We start from the raw sequence: 16,724 nt of genomic DNA on the forward strand, positions 1-16,724 counted from the left end.
TCTTTTTCTTAATCTGGGTGTTTATTTGTGAACATTCATCCATCTGTACATTTCTGTTTTGTGCATATTTTTCTAAGTGTGCCATGCTTTAATGTGTTTTCTTAAAATATCAGTATATAACACAGTTTGCAGAGCATGGATCCCATTTTTGTCATGATGGAGGTATACGTGGCTTCTCACATTGGTGCACATATTTCTGTATGTTGGCACAGAATCCAAATGTCAACAGGAATTATGGAAAGACAGGTGACTTTTACTCTCTTCTTCATGCTTTTCTGTGTCTGAATATTTTTTACAGTGAGCATGTATTTCTTTCACAATGAGAAGAAAAAGACAGAAAGACCTAGTCCCATTTTTAAAACACACATACTTAAAGAAAACCTGCGTATTCGTTAAACAGCAATTCCACTTCACAGAATTCGTGTACAGAAATAACTAAGGACGTGCACAACAGTTTAGCTGTAAGAATGCTCATCACATTTCATATCTCCTATCCAGTATTTTCATTTGAGAATTTAGCCTAAAAAATGATTTACGATGTAGACAGATATTTATTTACAAGTTTTGTTATCATGGTGTTTTGTAAAATATCAAACACTTCCAATAACTGGGGATAGTTAGATAAGTTACTGTATTGTACATTCACTTGAGGAACTTAGACACTAACATGGATGTGGATTTTGAAAAAAATGTGATGACATAGGAGATGCTTATTAACACTGTCACACGAAAAACTGTAATACAAAACTCGCAATGCAGTATAAACCAAATTTTGTAAAACATGCACAAAATGAATATATGATATGTATACGCAAATAAGAAAGGAAGAAATACATGTAAATGTTTATACTGGTTACTCCAAACTGAAATTATAAGTTTTTAATTTTCTTTTTTGTACCTTTCTGTATTTTCCAAATTCTCTAAAACGAGTATTATGTGTTCTGTAACTTTTAGAAAGTCATTTTTTAATCACTGCAGTCACGTGTACTTATCCAAAGAGCAAACATCCACACCAAAACAAAATTCTTATTCTAGAAAGAAACAGAGAAGGTGCCTCAGGCCCTGCTTCTCAGCTCTCGTACTCACATAATTGAAGGATGGCCTGTTACTTAGAGCCTATCGGGTTCATTTAAATGCAGTTCTATTACACCTGCTCATCTAGTTTCCTTGCCCAAAATAAATTAGAAATACTGATGGAGGCAGGCAGAGGAATGCAATTGTCAAGAGACATAAGGATTAATGTAAAAGTGAGGGAGGAGAGAGAAAAATAATAATACTAGGCATATAATAATGTGTGTTTAGTGTCAGGGCATGGGAACCTATAGACCTGAGGGCAACAGTAAATTAAAACAATCTATATCCATATCCAGAATGTGATTCAAGACATGAAATACTTTTACATGCGGCACTCTTCCATTAAAAACCTTCAAGTTATAAAATTTCATGGAAATGAACAAAGTTACAAAAGTCAAACCAAAGAGTTTTAAAATTCTTTTGATTGCACAACAAATATTTATTTTCATAGATTAATGTTATACTACCATATATATTTATATACAAAGAGAAACATACACACAAAAATATAATTTTTAAAGGATCAAAGTTTGAAATCCTTGTTTTACACCCCAAATGGATCATCTTGTACATTGATTTGGTTCAGAATTCAGCAAATTAATGTCTATGGTTTTATTTTTTTATTCACATTTTGACTCAAAACTTCCCTTACTAAAAAGGAGGTGAAGGAAAGCAGCAATAAAAAATGATCCTGGCCAGTAGTTTATCCGTCACCTCATGACTCTTCTGGCAATCTTACAAGAGAGCAGAAGGACAGACCATATCGCTAGTTCAAAACTACTGGATGATTAATTTCGGCAACATTTTGATACATAATGAACCATTCCTTTACCTGATAGACTCTCAATCTCTCAAGAACAATAAAAGCACAGTAGGTCATCTTCCTCATACCTACCCTACACTTTAAGGACCTTTACTTTTGTCTGCTCATGTCTTCTATAGTCACAAATCTTTCTTGATATAAGCATCTCAGATTTGAGACAAAGGAAAGCAATTTTGTGATCATTATCATATATATATGCATACACACATATATATACACATATAGGTGTGCATATAGTGAGCTATGCTAATATGTGAGTCCTATATTCCATAGTAAGAACATTTAAACTTAGCAGGGATTATGAGTGAAGCTTAGTGATCAATAAGAATTGCACCAATAACTTAACAGTGGTGTTTCCCAGAAGTACAATGTATAGAGAAATTATGGGGGAAAGTCTTCTAGTTAAGAGATATTTACTTGGTTCTTTATTACATGAATGGCTGAATAGTTAATGATTACCATTTACTAATATTTGTAAAAAGTTTTACATTATATATACATATATTTACATTCATATATATATTTATTATATATAATAGATGTATTATATATATATATATATATGTATGTATAATCCTAGTGTGAGAGATATTCTTTGACAAAGCAATTCTGTGATGAATTAAGTTTAGAAAATACCACATCCTTTTCTTGGAAATTAACATATCAGAGGCCCTGAGAAGGCCCATGATAAAGATACTTTGTCTAATCTAGGATTGCCTAATGTAGAATTTCCCAAATGTATTTGACCATGAAACCCTTTCTTCTTTGTCACCTACTAATATCTCATGGAACCAATGTCCCTGGGACTGTATTTAGGAAAGCTTTATCTCCAACCCCAAATAAGGAAATTGACCATGGAGAAGTTGGGTGCCCTACCCAAGATTTCACGACCAGTAAGAGGCAGCGCTGGGATAGGTTCCAGTCTTCTGACCCACATCCATGGTCTTTACCTGACAACTTGTCTCTCACTCACTTTACTATTAATAATAAAAGAGCTGAGTAGGGCTTCCCTGGTGGCGCAGTGGTTGAGGGTCCGCTTGCCAATGCAGGGGACACGGGTTCGAGCCCTGGTCGGGGAAGATCCCACATGCAATGGAGCAACTAAGCCCATGCGCTACAGCGGCTGAGCCTGCGCTCTAGAGCCCGTGGGCCACAAATACTGAGCCCGCATGCTACAACTACTGAAGCCCGTGCGCCTGGAACCTGTGCTTCGCAGCAAAGAGGAGCCACCGTGATGAGAGGCCTGCTCACTGCAATGAAGAGTAGCCCCCGCTCACCACAACTAGAAAAAGCCCACGCAGCAATGAAGCCAAAAATAAATTAATTAATTTAATTTTTTAAAAAATTAAAAAAAAAAGAGCTGAGTAAAGAAGAAACCTATAAGTCCTCATTTAAAATATGTTCCCCTTGTTTGGTGATCTTATTTTACGACTTTTCAGCTGAAAATTGTTCTGGTCTTGCCAATACTCCAGATTACTAATGAAAAAATTAGGAACTTGTAGTGGAAAAATAAATGCTTTATGAAAACTGAGAAAAATATCAGGGAGTACTTTATTCTGGATATTATTAGGTTTTCTTTCCTTTAAAAAAACATTGAACTGTGAGCTTTTATTGGAATAATAAAATATACAAGATAAATTGTAGTTGTAATTTATTCTCCAAAAACCAATTCCTGAAACTATACACAATGGAAAGAACTATAAGAACAATCACTATGCAGATCAGTGGGCTTTTCTGTGTATTTCTTACCAAATAATATTAACATCTTTGTATATATTTCTTGTTAAAAAAAAAGAAGAAAGAGAAGAAAAACAACTTTAAGTACTAACAAACTCTTATAAGGTTCCCGTGATACACTGGATACTTTATATACATTATCTCATTTAATTCTCAGCATGACCCTGCAAGGTACATGCTCATATTCCCATTTGAAAGGTAGGAAAATAGAGGCTCTGGGAGTCAGCACAGAGGTTAAGAGGAACTTGGGCTCCAGAGCCAATGCACCTTGGTTTAAAACCCACCTCTCACTTCTAACTGTCTGACCTCAGCAAGTCACTGAGCTTCTCTGCTTCAGTGTCTTTATGTGTAAAATAAGGATAATAATACTCAAACAGAAGTCATCAGGATTAAATAAGCCTCCATAAATGTAGGTTCTTCTTGTTTTTAAGTAAATGTCTGAAGCTTACAGAGTGGAGACTTGTCCTCTCTCATGGCAATAAACAGCTCCCTCACCCTCTGAATTTGCTGTCCTGTAAATGCTTTAAATCTCAATTCAAAAACAGTAACATGAGTGGCACTTCAATCTACTTTCTCCAGATCATAGAACAAGCGCCCATATCTGGCATCCCATCCCAGAAGCACAGAGGCCTGGCTCTGACCCTCAGGCAGGATGCTGCTGGACACACCCTGAGACAACCTGCAACTAACAAGGTTCCCAAACCGCTGGCTACAGGGTCACTTCAGACCCTCCACGTTCTGCAAAGATGTGTATCAACAGCGTGTACACCTGAAAACACGGGCAACCCAAACACAAAAACACCCAGCAAGAAAGGGTGGAGAAGCTGTCTTTAACAGGTTAATCTTTAATTTTCTCAAGTCTGTGGATGTGATAAGGAAGAAACTTTTTTTAAATGGAAAAGCTGACTGTGACCATGAAGAAAATTCACTTCAGCTGCACAAATATTTATTGAGAGTTTACTGGTTCAGACCCTGACAGACGCAAAGGAGTAGGATTGGAATTTTAAGTAGTTTATAATTGAGCTTCCTATTAAATATGGCAGGTTGAACACCTGTGTTCCCTCCCCCAAATCACTCTAAAATGACTGAAAACTAATTTTTCAAAAAAAAGAAATAAAGTTTAAACCCACCCTCTCAGCCCACCCCCATCCTCACTCTCAGCTAATGACCTTGCCTCATGTTCCAAGAAAAACTTCCCCAAACTCCCATCACCGCGTCTCCCCCTTCACCTGCTGTAGCGTCCACACCATGTGCCCTTCCTTCCTGTGACTGAAGGCCACCTTCCAGCTGTAAAGCTCCCCATGCTGTGAGCTAGTTCAGAGAACCACCCCAAAGTTCTCCCCCTCCATCCTACCCTATCATTTATCCTTTCTACAGGGTCATCCCCCGTCAGCATACAAACTAGCTGAACTCTCCTTGCTCTTTCAGCTCCCTCCCTATTTCTCCACATGAAAGGGCTGCAAAACCATTTTACAATGCTTCTGCATTTATCCCAACTCCTCTCCCTTTTGTAGGCTCACTCCACTCATGTTTTCATCCCACCATCTTAGCGTGGTTCACCAATGACATCCTTCTTGCTAAATCCAATAGTCAGTTCTCTCTTTCCTTACTTGGTACAATTTATCACCCCTCCCAACTTGATACACTTTCTTCCCTTTGCTTCTCCAAACACCACTCTTTCCCGACTGCCCCACATCCCTCACATTTAGTCTTTGTTCTCTCTTCCTGTTCCAGGGGAACTTGAGGCCACATATTGAAGATGGTGGCATCAAAGGATGAAAGGACCCTGAGTTCCTGAAGATGTGGAGAACATCTTCTCATCTCCTTTGATGACCTACATTGGAAAGAAACCTTTATTGTGTTAAGCTAGCATGATGGAGAGGTTATTATATCAGCTAGCGTTGCTTAGCCTGACTCATATGTTCAACCACTGCAATAAGAAGGCAAAGAAAAATCTGATTAATCAAGAAAAAGACATTGAAGCAAAGTATTTAGATGTATGGATGTAGATAGCCAAAGAAACAGGAAAAAGAGGTGAAAGTGAAAGTGGTACATCCAAGGAGTAGTCCTAGTAGGACTAGGTTGGGGAAGGGTAGGTGACTGCTGGTTTTTATTATAAGCCAAATACTATTGATAATACTTAAATTTAACTACAAATATGCATAATTTAAATAAAAATATAAATTACTGATCTAAAAGAGGTTTACAACTTTCAAGGAGAAGCACACATGAAAACACCGATAATTATAGAATACATACTGTAAATACCCAAAGTGATGCATGATGTATTATGGGTGAAACATAGGAAAAGCTCTTAAAATGGATCTAATGCACTTGAGTACAATAAAAGTTGTGTTCCATTTGGTTAGGCTGTTTTGCAGGCTTTGGATATGATGGCTTCTTGGAGGGTAGAAAACTTGGGAGTGTTTTCTTTCTTTTTTCTTGTCTTTCTCTTTTGGGAGAAGTGTAAGAGGGAGATATTTTAAATAGTAAGTGGAAGAAGGCCAAGAATCAGGGCTCTGCTAGCACATACTATTCCTTTGTGCAAATTTTTTTAAAGCACCCCTTCCTTGAGACAATTTTGTCTGTTGGAAAATTGCCTTTACCCTCCTATGTTGTTAGAATTAGATGCTTTACTGACATCTGGTGGATAATCATCATAATAAATATTCAAGTTCAAATATTCATACCTGCAAAGTGAATGGCTCTCCTTAGATGTGTGATGTGGTCCATACACAACCTGTACTCCGACTTTGGGCATCATCATTACTAAAACATCCGTTGACAGCTCCAGGCCCTTGGACCTTGATCCTACCTTGCCAGTCCCTCTCTTTCCCCTTCTCCTTTCTCTCCTCTTTCTCTCTGGCCCTCCTGTCTAAGAGTGCCTGTCCCCTCCAAAGAATCACCCCTTTCTTTTGCAGAGCAAAAGCCTTGGTTTCAGCAGACACCTAGACTTTTAGAGCTTCTCCTTCTATCCCAAGCTCTATCCAAAACTACGATGTAAATCCAGAGCCTACTGTTTATAAAATAAATTATTTTCCACCTCAATCTAGAGGCAGGTCATAATTCAGTCTATCTTTTAATTAAGTTCTGTGCACTGGGTGAATGGGATCCTAAGGCAGCTGCTGAAGACTCCTGCCCTGAGGCTCTCCGGTTCCACCATTAGGACCAAGAACACAGGCCCCGGCTTGGAGGTGAGTACTTGCCACACCCACTCAGATTGTTTCCAAGCCCTCCACTCAGGGGCCAGAAAATCAGTGCGTGCTTTCTTCACCACTTCTCTTAGGAATCCAGGCTGGTTTTGCTGATGGTTGCTCAGAGCCCCTCCTTCAGCTCAGCTGATTAAAAGGGAAGCCTCACTTATTTTTCCTCTGTTCTTTCTGTTCCAGTTTACTTAAGAGATTGGCTGATACACATTTGAAGAAAGAAATAATAATACTTCACTCTTTCCAGGTCTGACTCCTCTCTTTCCCTTTGTGGGAAACTGAATGAACCTGCCTATGATTTGAGAATATAAAGTGACCCCAACCCCTTTACCTACATGCATAGTTTGATGCCACCACTTCTCTGGATTACTTCCTAAAACCCGTAATACCAGATTGGATTAAAAGATGTACCTTCAATGAGTCCCTTTCTTGCCATCCATCTGCCCTAACACCGCTGAAGGGAAGTGAGGAAGTACAAGGAGGCAACCCAATCTCAATGACTAGCTTCTGGATCATTTTGATTCTTAAAACACGCTGACCTGTTGTAAAACAGAATAATTCTAGGAAACATAGTCCCCAGACCAGGTACAGTATAAATTCAAATGTCTTTAGCCAATTTCATCATACTCTTCTGAGTTTGAGTCCTGGGAAATTTATGAGAAATTGGGATAATTTAGTCCACAAAGAAAAAGAAAGAGAAAGAAGCCAGAGAAGGTTTGAATGCCTTGAGATATAAAAACAGCTGTTGTAAGGGTCTTACCATTCATTTTTATTTATGTCCAATAAAATCAGCTTAACCTGCAATTATGTAGCTTTCAGTTAGAGAAAGATCTTGAATGTGTGGATAAATAAGCTTTGGAAGGCCATCCTCACTCACACTGGAGAGCTTTATTGCTTTATTGGCAGCTCACCGGAGGCAGAGGAATGAAGAGATGGCTTCCCGAGCTCCCTGGAGCCCTGAGTCCACCCTACTCATTCAACAGGCATTGATTGGGCATCTCTATTTGCCAGATACTTGTGAGATTAGGAGTACAGAGTGAATAAAATCCTTGCCCTAAGGAGCCCATGACCTGCCAGTGGAATCCGGTTTGTACAATCCTGTGAGAACACTGTTGGTCCACCAGGTAAGGGGAAGTCACTCCCTTAAGCTAAATTCCTGCTGATCTGGGCATCTCTCAGACTTACCTGCCAATATAAGTGCAGCTGTAATTTAGCCTAAATCACTGAACACCAGGAATCTATGCCTCCCCTGAGAAGACCCCTTGGCTCTCTGTAAGCCAGCCAGCATAGGAGGAAAGAGGGTTTTTTAAGCATCCTAGAAGTACCTTTACATGTATTATACATTATGGATGATTGAGGAGTAATGAAAGGAAGGCATTCCTACCCCAAATTGGAAATTTCAATGCTGATCTGTCTCTTCTGCAGCTGTAGTCGAGGCTTTGCTTGCCTGTCCAGGATCACAAGTTTTGTAAAAAAGTCAAAGCGAGGGTAATATCAAGACTGCACACACTGAAATGTGAAAATGTGCCATATATTTCCCTTAGTCCTCTTAGAACTAGGTCATTAATAGCATGCTTAATTAAGGACAATTTTTCATAAATGTGTAGCAGTCAAGGTTCCAGTAGGAAAGAGATGACATGCTCAAATTAGGATAATTCAAGAAATATTAAATCAAAGAACTATTTAAAATTTTGCAGGGAAACCACAAGGAATAATGCAGTCCCCCGGAACTAGTGTCACTGTAACTAGACACTCGGGACTCAAGGGAAGAGAGGAAGGCATGATACCAAGCAGAAGGTGAAAATCCTGTAGAGGATGCCATCTTGAGAGGAGCTGCAACCTTCTGTCAAAGGGCACAGCCATCCAAGGCCAGCCCACAGGAGCAGGGATCCAGGAGAGCAAATATCCCAACCTCACCTCTCCTCCCTCCAACTCCATCAGCTGAATCCAAGAGGGAGCTGGAGGGCAAGGAAGCCCATTTGTTCCGTCAGGTTCATTACCATTAGTAAGAGAGCCGGGGAGAGTAGATGTGGACGGGCAAAGAAAGCATCCAGCCCAGAACCCGAGGTCTGAAAATGACAGTTCCTAGAGTCCCCCACACGACTTTAAAATTATCACAGTCAACCCAGGGTGATTAAGAAACAGATGTAGCAAATTCTCAGTCCAAATTTGACCAAACTCCCCACCCAACTTTCTGCCCCCCATGCACTTTTTTCCAGCCTTGTGTCATCAAGTGCCAACGGACATCCTTAATAAGTCACCGGAATGTGTTAATGAACTCAGTGGGTGGAAACGTTTCACAAGGCATACGTCTGTCAGACGATCATCTGGTACACTTTAAATATCTTACAATAATTATACTCCAATAAAGCTGTTAGAAATAAATAAATAAATATCTTACAATTTTGTTTGTCAATTATGACTCAATAAAGCTGAAAAAAATAATAAAATAATTTTTTAAAAGAGAGAAAAATAATATCACCTGAAAAAATAAAGATACTGGTAACAATTTAGTAAATGTATTTAAGATAAAGGGTCAGAAGCATGATTAATAAATGGAGGAGCACCCATAAAAGTTCAAAACCTTTCACCATTTTTTAAAATAATTCTTGCTTTTCTTCTCATTGTTCTATATATTCTATATTGTTCTGTCTATATCTATAGATAGATACAGATTCTATAAAAATAGAATGAGACGTGCTATTCAAAATACCCAACTGAATACAAATATTTACCTTTTCTCTCTGTAAAACCCCCACTGAAATAATAAAATAAATATAAATAATTAAAATAAATCCATAGCAATTCCTGTAAACCAGAGAGCAGTGCCACCAGAAGATCGGATAGTGGTAAATTTAGAGATAAAGCAGAAGGGAAGCAATTGATGGCAAACTTAATAGGCCTGAGGAACTCATAAACCCAAAATTAACAGGGAAGGACGTCCAAAAGTAGTGAGGTTTGCCATTCAGAACTTCTGAATAATCCCAAGTCAGCAGCAAAGGCCTGGAGAAGGAGCCTTTAGGGGGCTAAAATCTGACCATTGGCTCTAGCTTCCTGAAAGTGCACTTCTGATGAGGCTGCGACCCTGGGTGGTTGCTGGGAGCCACCAAAGCTGATTTTTATAAGGGACAGATGATGCCCTTGTAACCCAGAACACAAGCTACTAGCACACCTGCCTTGTACCTGGCAAGAGGAGGAGCTCACTGTGCAGGCTGAGGCACTGGAACCCCCACTGGACACTGTCAAAAACAAAATACAGCGAGTAAATTTGCAGCTCTAACTGGCTTTATTCAACAATTCCTGAACTGGGCAGCATCCAATCTAGCAACTTGAAGGATGCTCAGCTCCTGGGAGTGGTACAAAACGGAAGGCTTTTATAGAAAGGAAGGTGGGCCAAGGAAGCCATTAGCAAAAGAAACAAAAAAAAAAGGTTATTTGGGGCCAGGACACCTTCTTTTTGGAGGGTAGGGAACAGCACGGGTTTATCGTGCAGATTGCCTCTTCTTCCTCTGGAGGTGGGGTGGGGGCGGTGGAGAGGACCTACCTGACCAATGACCTCATTGGTGCTGAACAGAAAACTGGTTGATTAAGATTACATTTCTGGGGAAGGTCGTAACTGCAATTAAGTTTGGTATTGAATCTAGGTTTGGCATCATGAACTTTAGCACAAGTGACACCATCTTGGGCTGTTAAAGAGAACAACCACATTTCTCTCTTTAACAGCACTTCGGAGGGGGACATGGGCTCCAGGCCCACAAACCAGCTGATGCCTTTCCTAATGATTTCAATCAATATTAAATTTAATAAATTTTGTTTTTAAAAACATATGTGTCATATAATCCCACCCTTCAGAAATTATTTCTGTACGTATGTGTGTGCACACACACCTAGATGCATAGACAGGTATCGATTTTAATGTTCAGAAAATATTAACACGGGTTTTGGGGGATAATTAGATTTAGTGTGGTTTGTAACCTTCTTTTTGTACTTTTTTTTTTTTTTTTTTTTTTTTTTGTGGTACGCGGGCCTCTCACTGTTGTGGCCTCTTCCATTGCAGAGCACAGGCTCCGGACACGCAGGCTCAGCAGCCATGGCTCACGGGCCCAGCCGCTCCGCGGCATGTGGGACCTTCCCGGACCGGAGCACGAACCCATGTCCCCTGCATCGGCAGGCGGACTCTCAACCACTGCGCCACCAGGGGAGCCCTTTTTGCACTTTTTAAAACACACACCTGTAAAGATTGAATGGACCACAAAAGGTGACGTATCCTCCTTACTGTGTCAGAGCAGAACTGGGACACAAGCACAACTTCTTAATTCCTCTACCTGTGAATCCTCAGTCACACCAGCTGCAGCAACCAGCCTTAACAACCAGCAGCAGACCCCCAGGCTCCCAGAGGAACGTTGGGTGCCTGACTCACCAGCAAATGTACTTCTTAGAAAATTAGGGGAAAAGGGATGTGATGGGGGGTTCTAAGAAAATCAGGAAAAGACTGAACTTCCTGCCAACCTAATGGGTTAGAACTGAGACTCTTTATAAGCGGATCAAGACAAGAGGGGCCTAATCTATTCTTCCACGCTGTTCTCATCCATTATCGCTCTCAGTTGTTACCCTTCTTTTCAACTCTGTTCCCTCATTAGAAGGAAGAAAGGAAGGAAGGATTGCCATTTATTTTTATATTTTTGTACCTGTATATATATTGCTATATATCTTTATATATTTATGTATCTCTGATTTGCTAACTCAGTCTTTTAATCAACTGCTTTATAACACATATTCCAGTAGCAATTATCCCATTTATCTGACAATTGCTTTCTTCTCCCTCTATCTCACACTGGAATATAATCTCTAAGAGGGTAAAAAGAATACCTATTTTGTTTATCACAATATTTCCACTGCCCAGCACAGTCCAATGTCTATGTAATTAATTAAAAAAATGTCCTTAGAGAACAGACTTGTGGTTGCCAAGGGGGAGGGGAGTGGGGGAGGGATGGATTAGGAGTTTGGGATTAGCAGATGCAAACTATTATATGTAGGCTGGATAAACAACAAGGTTCTACAGTATAGCACAGGGAACTATATTCAATATCCTGTGATAAACCATAATGGAAAAGAATGTTTACAAAAGAATGTGTATATATATATATATATATATATATATATACCTGAAAGAGTTTGCTGTACAGCAGAAATTAACAAAACATTGTAAATCAACTATACTTGAATAAAATAAATTTTAAAATAAAATAAATAAATAAATGTCCTGAGTGTCTACCATGTGGCATTTCATACACTGGGCGCTGTATCTACATCATCTCATTTTAGGGACTTCCCGCAGTTGGACTAGATATTCTGAAACAGCTGCCCATCACAAAACACTCAAATGGTGGATGAATTCATCAAACACAATTTAAACCACACTGCTGTACTCACAAGAAAAGAAAAGACATCTCCACCCCATGTCACCCCGCCAAAAACCCCAAACCTGAAAGCTTAAAATAGAACAAATTCAGTAGCTGGGGCTACACTGGAGTGAGAGCCAATGCTGATGTCAGGGACCCAGAGCCTCAGGAATTCACAGCCACGGGCATGGGAATAAGATACTGGCCCTTGAGCCCACTGAAAATGAGACTCTTGCAGAAAGCCAGGACCCCTGAAGTGGCTACAAACTCAGTGAAAGGGTGGGCAGGGGGAAACCAGCCAGAATCAGAGGGGACCCACAAGGAAACTTACCTGTCTCTACCAGCTCCCAGTAGAAAAATCAATAATCCTGTAGTCTCCCTGGAGAGTCTGTAAACATAGGCCTGTTCACACAATAAGCTGAGAAGAAATCCACCCTGGCTGGGAGGGACTTTGCAATGTGTCCCCTTGGCTGGGGTGAACCACACATCCCCAAATTCCCTTCATCCCAGGTTCCCTGTCAGAGTGGGAGACAAAAGAGACCTTGTGGGAGATTTGGAGGCTGGAGGAGAAGCGGCAGCCATGTTGAAGCTCACACACTTCCTGGTTTACCTGCTGGTGCACCTCAACAGCATGAGGCCACAGCCAGGCCTGCAGCTGCCCCTCCTTCCTCTGGACCCTCTTCAGCTTCTCTGACTCCTGGGCCAGGTGTGTGTGTTGAGCTTCATGATGAAGAGCCCACGCCACCAAGATCAAAGGTGTTGAGAACAGACATGGTTTTCAGTCTGCCCTCCGAGTCTCCTGTTTCTGCAGTGGTCTGGCTTGTCCTTGCTCTTCCCCATGTTACAACCGTCCTCTCTTCTTCAGCACCCGTGGGACTTGGCTCCAGCATCAGATGCAAAGACTGCAATCCCACAGAACCTGCTTAAATGGCAGCCACGAGTGCATAGTCAAGTACTGCAAAAATCATATATGTGTACTTATCCTGGTGGTCCAACTGCTCTAACTGAACCCTGACTGACACAGCATTTGGTACCTGAGTCTGGTTCTAGAGGAGTAGAACTTTAAGGGTAGGTTCCCTGAATTGCTTCTGGGTTTTCTTTTCTTATTATTTTTTAAAACTTGAGATATAATTGACATATAACATTGTATTAGCTTTAGATACACAACATAGTGGTTTGATACATGTGTACCTTGTGAGATTACTACCACAATAAGTCTAGTTAACCTCCATCACCGCAGTTACAAATTTTTTTATGATGAGAACCTTAAAACTCTACTCTCTTAGCAATTTTCAAATATATAGTACAGTATTATTAACTATAGTCACCACGGTGTACACTACATCCCCAGGGTTTACTCATCTTATAAGTGGAAGTTTGCACTTTTTGATCACCTTCCCATTTTGCCCATCCCTCCCCCCCACACCTCTGGCAACTACCAATATGTTCTCTGTATCTAGGAGCTTAGTTTGTTGGGTGCTTTTCTGTTTGTTTTATATTCTATACATAAGAGCACATGGTATTTGTCTTTCTCTGTCTGACTTAGCTCACTTAGTATAAGGCATGCCATCAAAGTCCATCCACGTTGTCACAATGGTAGGATTCTTTTCTTCTTTAATGGTGAATAATATTCCATTGTGTGTATATATATCACGTTTTCTTTATCCATTCATTCGTTGATGGATGCTTAGGTGTTCCTGTGTCTTGGCTATTGTAAACAATGCTGCAATGAACATAACTGCAGTTATGATAGTGATTTCATTTCCTTCAGATAAATATGCAGTAGTGGAATTGTTGGATCATATGGTAGTTCTATTTTTAGTTTCTTAAGGAAACTTCATACTGTTTTCCATAGTGGCTGCACCAATTTACATTCCTACCAATAATGCACAAGCATTCCCTTTTCTCCTGTCCTCCCCAACACTTTCATTTCTTGTCTTTTGGTAATAACTGTTCTAAGAGGTGTGAGGTGATAGCTCACTGTGGTTTTGATTTGCATTTCCCTGATGATCAGTGATGTTCAGCACATTTTCATGTGCCTGTTGGCCGTTTGTATGTCTTCTTTGGAAAAATGTCTATTCAGATCCTCTGCCCGTTTTTAATTGGATTTTTTTTCTGAGTTTTATGAGTTCTTTATATATTTTAGATATTAACCCCTTGCCAATATTTCCTCCCATTCCATAGGTTGCCTTTTCATTTTGTTGATTCTCTTTGCTATACAGAAGCTTCTAGTTTGATATAGTCTCACTTATTTTTGTTTTTTGTTTGTTTGTTTCATTTTTGCCTTTGTTGCTTTTGCTTTTGGTGTCAAATCCAAAAAAATCATTGTTAAGACTGATATCAAGGGTTCTGGGTTTTCTGATGTTTGGTTCTCTGGTCTAATTAGATTTGAAGGCATTAATGACTCTGTTTCCAGTGGTAAAGAAGGGACTGGCCTTTAGTGAAGCAATGAAACAAAACAAAGTATTGTTTACAACACATACTCTTTCTTAGCCCTGCTCTCTGTCAACTGAAACTGTTCTGGTTCTTGAAATGTTTGCTCCAGACCTAAGATTAGAAATTATATAATTCTTCCAATCATGTGCCTGAAGGCTACAGTTAATGTATGACTTTCATGTTTTCTTTCATTTCTTAAACCTTAATTTAGCTTTTATCTTTATAAATATATACGTAATTTTCTAAGCTTTTTCCTTCCCTGGTTGACCCATGCTCTTGATTAACCCCATCATGCCATGTTATTTGGTATCTGCCTACCCAGAGCCCCTTCTAGGGAAAATCACTCTACCAACAGCCCCAGCCACCTAACCTTAAAGCACTTGGCCCCTTTACACCCTCATCTTTGCAGATTGGGCTAGGAAGGGCAGGACCCTCGGGATCAGGGTGACACTGCAGAGGGACCAGGCTGAGTCTCTCTAATCTAATCTAATTCATCTCCTGGTGTCTCCTGGGACAGAGTTGTTGGGATACCTTTTCCCCAGGGTCCCATGTTTGAGGTGGTCTCTGATAGCTCTCCTTCACCTACACCTTTTTACCCCCACTCTATCTTGGGACACGAACCATTTTGAAAGTTGAAAGTGAAGTTGCTGCTGTGAGAAAATGAGTGTAGCGCAACATTCAGCTATGGACCTCGCCAGTTGGCCATCAACTCACCTTATCCTTCTTCCTCAAACAGAAACACCTTTCTTTTCAAGTTGCTTTTGTTACAGAATTAAGGAAATGGCTGCTAGGGCTTGGAGAGAAAATCCACCAAATGTCCCAAGCGTTGCTAATGATCAGGAAGATGGGTTTTGTGTATGTTCTTGTAAACAAAGTTTCCTCCCATCGGTGGAAGAAATGCCAGATACACCAAGCATGGAGAGTTCCAAATTTATAGTTTCAACAGAGAAAAAAAAGAAGAAAAAATTACCGGCAGAGACATGTCCTCTGGGAAAGATTTAGTAAATACTGAAGATTCAAGTCTCATCCCCCAATCCCATCCCTGTGGGGCCTTGTCAGCAAATTCATTGCCCTCCCAACCATCAAAGGAACACTTCTTTCTCACAGAAGAGCCCTTAAGAACCTCAAATGCAAAGAGAAAAGCATCTCAGCAACAATGGTTTCAGGGAAACTTTTCAGAAGGAGAATCTGCTCAACTAAAGATGGGGGATGGAGCTCTTCAGGAAATCTGTGACTCTGGAAGAATACTGGGACAAGGAGACTTTGAAGTGGTCCCTGAGGTTGCAGGGGACCACTAAATGGGCAAAAGATGGCAGGCTGGAAGCTCCACTATCAAGTTACGTGGATGAAAGTCGAGCTTCCTAAAAAGCGTGAAACAAGAACACATCGGGCTTCCCTGGTGGCGCAGTGGTTGAGAGTCCGCCTGCCGATGCAGGGGACACGGATTCGTGCCCCAGCCTGGGAAGATCCCACATGCCGCGGAGCGGCTGGGCCCGTGAGCCTGCGCGTCCAGAGCCTGTGCTCCGCAACGGGAGAGGCCACAACAGTGAGAGGCCCGCGTACAGCAAAAAAAAAAAAAAAGAACACATCATATGTTATGAGCAAGTGTTTGAGATGCCTAAGTGAATGTACCTTGTGACGGAGCTTTGTGGGGAGGGAGAACTTGAAGAAATTCTGAGAATGAGTCCAGGTTGCTCATCCAAAGCCTCGCTCACATCAGCTAGATCATATCTTCACAACAGGATACACAGAGATCTGAAGCTGTAAAGCACTATGGTTTAAAGCAGCTTTATTGATGCTACCAACTTCAACATAAAGGCAATTGTGGCTTAGCTGTGCGGAAGCCATGCTGTGAGGCACACGTGGGACCCCTGCGGCTATCAATGCCCATGGCCAAAGCCAGCAGTGTGACACTGGGTCACAGACGCGTAAGGACATGTTATTATGCGGGAATCACACTTTTTAGCAAGCTCAGAAGAGAAAATTTTGAATTAATAAAAAAAGAGAGAACTATGTTTTGAAATCCACTTGGGGATTCGATAGGTG

The 16,724-nt window shown here is 40.6% G+C and overlaps 1 pseudogene; it reads left to right on the top strand.

Annotated features, from left to right (window-relative positions):
* Window positions 1-15,593: 15,593 nt before the first annotated feature.
* LOC116755030 lies at window positions 15,594-16,511 on the top strand (annotated as a pseudogene).
* The last annotated feature ends 213 nt before the right edge of the window (window positions 16,512-16,724 follow it).

This window comes from Phocoena sinus, chromosome 6, assembly GCF_008692025.1.
Source record: "Phocoena sinus isolate mPhoSin1 chromosome 6, mPhoSin1.pri, whole genome shotgun sequence".
NCBI classification, from domain to species: Eukaryota; Metazoa; Chordata; class Mammalia; order Artiodactyla; family Phocoenidae; genus Phocoena; species Phocoena sinus.